The sequence below is a fragment of the Salvelinus alpinus genome, chromosome 26 (genome assembly GCF_045679555.1).
Source record: "Salvelinus alpinus chromosome 26, SLU_Salpinus.1, whole genome shotgun sequence".
NCBI lineage: Eukaryota > Metazoa > Chordata > Actinopteri > Salmoniformes > Salmonidae > Salvelinus > Salvelinus alpinus.
This window is the reverse complement of record NC_092111.1, coordinates 2,270,602-2,279,861: the sequence shown is the minus strand read 5'-3', so window position 1 is coordinate 2,279,861 and position 9,260 is coordinate 2,270,602.

The following is a 9,260-nucleotide window of genomic DNA, read 5'->3' as shown; positions in this document are numbered from 1 at the left end:
CTCTAACCCCTACTGCCAAATAGTTCAACTCTATAGCTCATTTGTACATGATATTTGGAAGGTTAAGGAAGTTTTCTTTTCGTTAACCACAACACACCGTTTGGTCATCTACTACTTATATCACAGACCATCATCCACCATGTTCTGGGATGGTGTTTCAAGCTGAAGTAGAGCTTCATTGTAACTATTCCAAGCACCAGATCAAGTAATATCATAGAAATAGGACAATAGTGCATTAAGTAAGAGAGGGAACTAAATAAAATGGATGCTGATTTAGTTTGTCGCATAGCTTTTATAATCCTGTCAAACTGCATCCACTGGTATCAATTGGGTCTCTAAATATAGAACTAAGGCCCATGTAAAAAAGCAATCTGCAAGATGATAAAAGTGTGCCGCTCCACAGTTCTATTTCCATAAGAGATGTAAGCTTTGTGCCAAGTTGATGTGACCCATTCCACAAATATGAAAATCAACACAGATAGAAATCTACAGTATTATGTGGGAGAAGCAAAAATAGCATATTGACCTTTTTCCTAAATACAACCCAAATGTACTTCCCAGCTTTATCTATCTACAGTACTGCCACTTTCTGTTGCCTCCTCTTTGATATCTACATTCCCGAATTCTGAGTTCATGAATTTTAATTGAACACATCTATTTCTGCTCTAAGGCATAAGAACGAATAGATTTGCATTATCCGTCTGTTGAGCAGCGCTCATTTTTACGAGGTCATCTGGAGAGCAAGCTGAGCTGGTTTGGTTGCTAGCGCTCTGCTTTAGAGCCCTGTTCCATTGGCCAAATTAAAGACATGACAAATAATCAGTCTGGAGATAATGAGAAGGTTGGTGATCAACTACTTGTCAAGGAATGTCCGGCTCCAACACATGACGCATCACTGAGGCCATTTGCCATTTCAAACAGGTTCTTCTGATATTTTTCGACCCTCTTAAAGTAATAGGTATTCAGCCATGCATATGAGCAATTGGTTTTGGTATAAGGACAGCAATCAGGAACTGAACCAACGACTCAGGCATTCCTAGCACCATGCTCCTACTGTACCAATTGAGTCACACAGGACCAGGTGTTGTCTCCTGTCCCTGAGACCACAACAGCAACATCAACGATGAGATCCAGATGCGACATCATGCTTGGCGTCACCATCAATGCCCCACTGCTAATAACATCCTAAAGCCCTCAGATGCCACTCCGCTGTTCCTTCCTTCCCTCTATTCTTGTGCAATCCAGTATCAATTAGCACCTCACTGGCAATAACAACGGGATCCGGAGGGCTGTCACTTAATTGAATGCCGTTACCATGGAAACTGCAGAAGGTGTCCAAAATGGCACCCTGCTTCCTTTATAGTACACTACTTTTGACCAGAGCCCCATGGGCCCCGGTCAAAAGTAGCGCACTATATAGGGAAGAGGGTACCATTTGTGATGCAGCCAGGGGCGGCTATGGTGATGGCTCCCGGAGGCTTTTAGCGGAGCGGAGAGTGGAGGAGAGGAGACACCGCTGGTTCTTGCTGCAGGCAATCATGTTCCTGCCTAATGATTGTCAGCACTAATAATGTCATGAGATTGTCAAGTGTGAAACAGCAATGTCCTCTGAAGATTGGGGGTTGGGGGGGGTTTGGCCGGTGGGGAGGGTTTGGCCGGTGGGGATATCCTTGTCTCAGTATGTAAAAAAATGTAATAAAATGTATGCACTCTACTGTAAGTCGCTCTGGATAAGAGCGTCTGCTCTTGGCCGGTAGGGATATCCTTGTCTCAGTATGTAAAAAATGTAATAAAATGTATGCACTCTACTGTAAGTCGCTCTGGATAAGAGCGTCTGCTCTTGGCCGGTAGGGATATCCTTGTCTCAGTATGTAAAAATGTAATAAAATGTATGCACTCTACTGTAAGTCGCTCTGGATAAGAGCGTCTGCTAAATGACTAAAATGTAAATGTAAGATGGCTCTAGTCTGTATTGCGTATGGCTCCTTCTGGTGCTGTATATTGTCTCCCATAATCACTTCTACCTACCTGGACAGGCACTCTGTAGATGAGGAGAATGGAGAGGAGAATGAAAAGAGAAGAGAAGCATCAAGGGGTAGCACTTTACTGTAGGCCCCCTATGTACGCATTCATAAGACCTTTGTAACAGTTACATAAGATATCTGACATAGCCAGTCATAAACATTATGAACAGCGGATAAAGATGTCATGAAGCTGACAGGGGTGCTACAGTATTGATGGACTCTGTAGACTTGAGAGAAGAATTCCAAAATGGAAAGCAACATTTATTAACCTCGTGTCACCCTGAATTAGAGCATTTCTCGGTGCACGTTGGAGGCATACAGTGCTTTCGGAAAGTTTTCAGACCCGTTGACTTTTTCCACCATTTGTTACGTTACAGCCTTATTCTAAAATGGATGAAATCGTTTTTTCCCCCCCTCATCAATCTTCACACAATACCCCATAATAAAACAGGTTTTTACACATTTTTGCTAATGTATACAAATAAAAATAGAGAAATATCACATTTACGTAAGTATAAGTAGGTTGCAGAAATACTGATTTGAAATACTGAAATACTGAAATACTGATTTGATTTTGTTCCGATTGTAGAGCATGGCTGCATGTGGTCTATCCAAATCGCAATTGCTTGATTGTTCAATTCAACATCAAAGAAGTGGTGTCCTGTAGGCTATGCCTATTGTAACAGAGTAGAGAAAGGAACAAATCATGGAGCATAGAGTCATCCATTTTAATATGTGCATGAGTGCTTTTCCCATAAATCAAGATTATAAAGACTACATACAATCACAGTTTAGTTCTACATTCCACCCAGTGAGAAGGATGTGCTGCTACTTTGGCTACAGGCCATGTTAATACAGTAGTAGTCACAGCAACAAACAAGTTAATCAGCCAGGGAAAACCTCTGACATTCAACAGCAATGTTCATCATTTAATTGGCTTGGTTGTGTGGGCCATCATTTCCGTCGCTGGAAAACAAACAAGGCTTTCTGGTGCAGCGATGATTCTCTTATCTGTCACACAGACAGTGTGACACATTCAAAGGGGCCAGACTCTAATGCGCTGTTGCCAATGGTGGCATTACTGCTGAATATCAATGTGCATTTGAAAGCAATCACACCGCTTATTGAATCAGGTTGTCGGGGGAAGGGGCTGGGGAGGATGCAGGGGTGTGGGGGGGGGGGGGGGGCATTGCCTGTTCATCGCTCTGAAAGGAGCACTTACACATCCTATACCGCCTCGGTAATGATCTTTTCTCCCTTTCTCATTGTAAAAAACATACCATAATTGCTCAATTGAAAAATCGCCTCCTACCTACCTACTACCCATGAATGACAAAATGTCAACTGAAGTGGATTACAGCTGTGTTTGTGCGTCATATCTAAATGCCAACAGTCTTTTGAGCGTAGTTCCCTGGAGGGGTATGGTCACTCTCCTCGCCTCCAGGCCTGGTCTTAGTCAACCTCATGGGGGCCCTTGATTGGGGGCAGGTGGCTAATGACTGGCTATGGCACTAATGGGGTACTAAGAGGCCTGATGGGAATAGAAAACCATATAAGGTGCATTCAATATTCAAAATCAAATCGTTATTTGTCACATGCGCCGAATAGAACAGGTGTAGACCTTACCGTGAAATGCTGACTTACGAGCCCTTAATCAACAACGCAAAGTTTTTAAAAACGTAAATAAACTAAAGGAAAAATAGTAACCCAATAAAGGCTATATACAAAGGTTATTGGTACCGAGTCAATGTCCAGGGGTACAGGTTAGTCTAGGTCAGTGGTTCCCAAACTTTTTATAGTCCCGTACCCCTTCAAACATTCAACCTCCAGCTGCGTACCTCCTCTAGCACCAGGGTCAGTGCACTGTCAAATGTTGTTTTTTGCCATCATTGTAAGCCCGCCACACACACACACTATAAGATACATTTATTAAACATAACAATTTGTGTGAGTTTTTGTCACAACCCGGCTCGGGTGAAGTGCCAAAGAGTTCTTATAGGACCAGTGCACAAATAATAATAATCAATAATTATTTATTTAGCCATCTTACATATAAAACGTATTTGTTCATCAACAATAGTGAATAACTCACCGCAGGTTAACGAAAAGGGTGTGCTTGAAAGGATGCACATAACTCTGCAATGTTGGGTTGTATTAGAGAGAGTCTCAGTCTTATATAATTTTCCACACACAGTCTGTGACTGTATTTAATTTTCATGCTAGTGAGGGCCAAGAATCCACTCTCACATAGGTACATGGTTGCAAAGGGCATCAGTGTCTTAACAGCGTAATTTGCGAAGGCAAGAAACTCTGAGTGCAGCCCTATCCAGAAATCTGGCAGTGGCTTCTGATTCAATTCAATTTTCACAGAACCGCTTGTTGCCATTTCGATGAGGCTCTCGTTCAGATATTGGTAAGTGGACTGGAGGCAGGGCATGAAAGGAGTAATGAATCCAGTTGTTTGTGTCGTCCGTTTCGGGAAATTATAGTTGAAGTTGGAAGTTTACATACACCATAGCCAAATACATTTAAACACAGTGTTTCACAATTCCTGACATTTAATCCTAGTAAAAATTCCCTGTCTTAGGTCAGTTAGGATCACCACTATATTTTAAGAATGTGAAATGTCAGAATAATATTAGAGAGAATGATTTATTTCAGTTTTTATTTCTTTCATCACATTCCCAGTGGGTCAGAAGTTGACATACACTCAATTAGTATTTGGTAGTATTGCCTTTAAATTGTTTAACTTGGGTCAAACGTTTCGGGTAGCCTTCCACAAGCTTCCCACAATAAGTTGGGTAAATTTTGGCCCATGCCTCCTGACAGAGCTGGTGTAACTGAGTCAGGTTTGTAGGCTGCTTGCTGGCACACGCTTTTTTAGTTCTGCCCACACATTTCCTGTAAGATTGAGGTCAGGGCTTTGTGATGGCCACTCCAATACCTTGACTTTGTTCTATTTAAGCCATTTTGCCACAACTTTGGAAGTATTGTCCATTTGGAAAACCCATTTGCAACAAAGATTTAAATTCATGACTGATGTTTTGAGATGTTGCTTCAATATATCCACATAATTTTCCTACCTCATGATGCCATCTATTTTGTGAAGTGCACCAGTCCCTCCTGCAGCAAAGCACCCCAACAACATGATGCTGCCACCCCCATGCTTCACGGTTGGGATGGTGTTCTTCAGCTTGCAAGCGGCCCCCTTTTTCCTCCAAACATAACGGTGGTCATTATGGCCAAACATTTTTGTTTCATCAGACCAGAGGACATTTCTCCAAAAAGTACCATCTTTGTCCCCATGTGCAGTTGCAAACCGTAGTCTGGCTTCTTTATGGCGGTTTTGGAGCAGTGGCTTCTTCCTTTCAGGTTATGTCGATATAGGACTTGTTTTACTGTGGATATAGATACATTTGTACCTGTTTCTTCCAGCATCTTCACAAGGTCCTTTGCTGTTGTTCTGGGATTGATTTGCACTTTTTGCACCAAAGTACGTTCATCTCTAGGAGACAGAACGCGTCTCCTTCCTGAGCGGTATGACGGCTGCATGGTCCCATGGTGTTTATACTTGTGTACTATTGTTTGTACAGATGAACGTGGTACCTTCTGAAATTCTTCTTCTTGGCTGATTTCTTTTGATTTTCCCATGATGTCAAGTAAAGAGGCACAGAGTTTGAAGGTAGGCCTTGAAATACATCCACAGGTACACCTCCAATTGACTCAAATGATGTCAATTAGGCCATCAGAAGCTTCTAAAGCCATGACATCATTTTCTGGAATTTTCCAAGCTTAATGGCACAGTCAACTTAGTGTATGTAAACTTCTGACCCACTGGAATTGTGATACAGTGAATTATAAGTGAAATAATATGTCTGTAAACAATTGTTGGAAAAATTACTTGTGTCATGCACAAAGTAGATGTCCTAACCGACTTGCAAAAACTATAGTTTGTTAACAAGATATTCGTGGAGTGGTTGAAAAACTAGTTTTAATGACTCCAACCTAAGTGTATGTAAACTTCCGACTTCAACTGTATACAGTGCATTGCAAGAATATTTAGAACTGTTGGATTTCTTCACATTTTATTGTGTTACAAAGTGGGATTAAAATGGATTTAATTGTATTTTTTTGCCAGCAACCTACACAAAATACTCTGTAAAAAATACATAACTGAAATATAGTCATTGCATAAGTATTCAGCCGCTTTGTTTAGGCAACCCTAAATTAACAAATCACATAATAAGTTACATGGACTCACTCTATGTGAAATCATAGGGGTTGACATGGTTTTTGAATGACTAACCCTTCCTCTGTCCCCCATACATACAATATCTGTCAGGTCCCTCAGTCAAGAACTGAATATCACGCACAGATTTAACTACAAAGACCAGGGAGCATTTTGAAAGCCTCAAAGAACGGCAGATACAGTGGGGAGAACAAGTATTTGATACACTGCCGATGTTGCAGGTTTTCCTACTTACAAAGCATGTAGAGGTCTGTCATTTTTATCATAGGTACACTTCAACTGTGAGAGATGGAATCTAAAACAAAAATCCAGAAAATCACATTGTATGATTTTTAAGTAATTAATTTGCATTTTATTGCATGACATAAGTATTTGATACATCAGAAAAGCAGAACTTAATATTTGGTACAGAAACCTTTGTTTGCAATTACAGAGATCATACGTTTCCTGTAGTTCTTGACCAGGTTTGCACACACTGCAGCAGGGATTTTGGCCCACTCCTCCATACAGACCTTCTCCAGATCCTTCAAGTTTCGGGGCTGTCGCTGGGCAGTACGGACTTTCAGCTCCCTTCAAAGATTTTCTATTGGGTTCAGGTCTGGAGACTGGCTAGGCCACTCCAGGACCTTGAGATGCTTCTTACAGAGCCACTCCTTAGTTGCCCTGGCTGTGTGTTTTGGGTTGTTGTCATGCTGGAAGACCCAGCCACGACCCATCTTCAATGCTCTTACTGAAGGAAGGAGGTTGTTGGCCAAGATCTCGCGATACATGGCCCCATCCATCCTCCCCTCAATACGGTGCAGTCGTCCTGTCCCATTTGCAGAAAAGCATCCCCAAAGAATGATGTTTCCACCTCCATGCTTCACGGTTGGGATGGTGTTCTTGGGGTTGTACTCATCCTTCTTCTTCCTCCAAACACGGCGAGTGGAGTTTAGACCAAAAAGCTCTATTTTTGTCTCATCAGACCACATGACCTTCTCCCATTCCTCCTCTGGATCATCCAGATGGTCATTGGCAAACTTCAGACAGGCCTGGACATGCGCTGGCTTGAGCAGAGGGACCTTGCGTGCGCTGCAGGATTTTAATCCATGACGGCGTAGTGTGTTACTAATGGTTTTCTTTGAGACTGTGGTCCCAGCTCTCTTCAGGTCATTGACCAGGTCCTGCCGTGTAGTTCTGGGCTGATCCCTCACCTTCCTCATGATCATTGATGCCCCACGAGGTGACATCTTGCATGGAGCCCCAGACCGAGGGTGATTGACCGTCATCTTGAACTTCTTCCATTTTCTAATAATTGCGCCAACAGTTGTTGCCTTCTCACCAAGCTGCTTGCCTATTGTCCTGTAGCCCATCCCAGCCTTGTGCAGGTCTACAATTGTATCCCTGATGTCCTTACACAGCTCTCTGGTCTTGGCCATTGTGGAGAGGTTGGAGTCTGTTTGATTGAGTGTGTGGACAGGTGTCTTTTATACAGGTAATGAGTTCAAACAGGTGCAGTTAATACAGATAATGAGTGGAGAACAGGAGGGCTTCTTAAAGAAAAACTAACAGGTCTGTGAGAGCCGGAATTCTTACTGGTTGGTAGGTGATCAAATACTTATGTCATGCAATAAAATGAAAATGAATTACTTAAAAATCATACAATGTGATTTTCTGGATTTTTGTTTTAGATTCCACCTGTTATGCTGGTGAATGAGGACCCAAAAGCGACGTAATAGAAACAGAGTCTTTATTCCAGTCTTAAACAAACAATAATTCTCCTGGATATTATCAAAGGTAAATCCAAAACAGGAAACTGAAATCCTCTCGTCAGTAGAGAGGAACGACTGGAGACGCGACCACAGACTGCAGGTCGCTTCAGGAAGGCACAGGCCGTAGCTGACATAGACACCTGCTCACACGCAGCATCTGAAGAAGGCAAAAACACAACAGGGCGGAACAAGGACACAGAACAGCAAACATCAAACAAGAATCCGACAAGGACAGAAGCGGAAAACAGAGGGAGAAATAGGGACTCTAATCAGAGGGCAAAATAGGGGACAGGTGTGAAAGAGTAAATGAGGTCGTTAGGAGAATGAGAAACAGCTGGGAGCAGGAACGGAACGATAGAGAGAGAGAGCGAGAGAGGGAGAGAGGGAGGGGGAGAGAGAGGGATAAAAAGAGGGAAAGAACCTAATAAGACCAGCAGAGGGAAGCACAGGGACAAGACATGATGATCAATGACAAAACATGACAGTACCCCCCCACTCACCGAGCGCCTCCTGGCGCACTCGAGGAGGAACCCTGGCGGCAACGAAGGAAATCATCAATCAACGAACGGTCCAGCACGTCCCGAGATGGAACCCAACTCCTCTCCTCAGGACCGTAACCCTCCCAATCCACTAAGTACTGGTGACCACGTCCCCGAGAACGCATGTCCATGATCTTCCGTACCTTGTAAATAGGTGCGCCCTCGACAAGGACGGGGGGGGGGGAGGGAAGACGAACGGGGGCGCGAAGAAAAGGCTTGACACAGGAGACATGGAAGACAGGGTGGACGCGACGAAGATGTCGCGGAAGAAGCAGTCGCACAGCGACAGGATTGACGACCTGAGAGACACGGAACGGACCAATGAACCGCGGAGTCAACTTGCGAGAAGCTGTCGTAAGGGGAAGGTTACGAGTGGAAAGCCACACTCTCTGACCGCGACAATACCTAGGACTCTTAATCCTACGTTTATTGGCGGCTCTCACAGTCTGCGCCCTGTAACGGCAAAGTGCAGACCTGACCCTCCTCCAGGTGCGCTCACAACGTTGGACAAAAGCCTGAGCGGAGGGAACGCTGGACTCGGCGAGCTGGGACGAGAACAGAGGAGGCTGGTACCCAAGACTACTCTGAAACGGAGATAGCCCGGTAGCAGACGAAGGAAGCGAGTTATGAGCGTACTCAGCCCAGGGGAGCTGTTCTGCCCAAGACGCAGGGTTTCGAAATGAAAGGCTGCGTAATA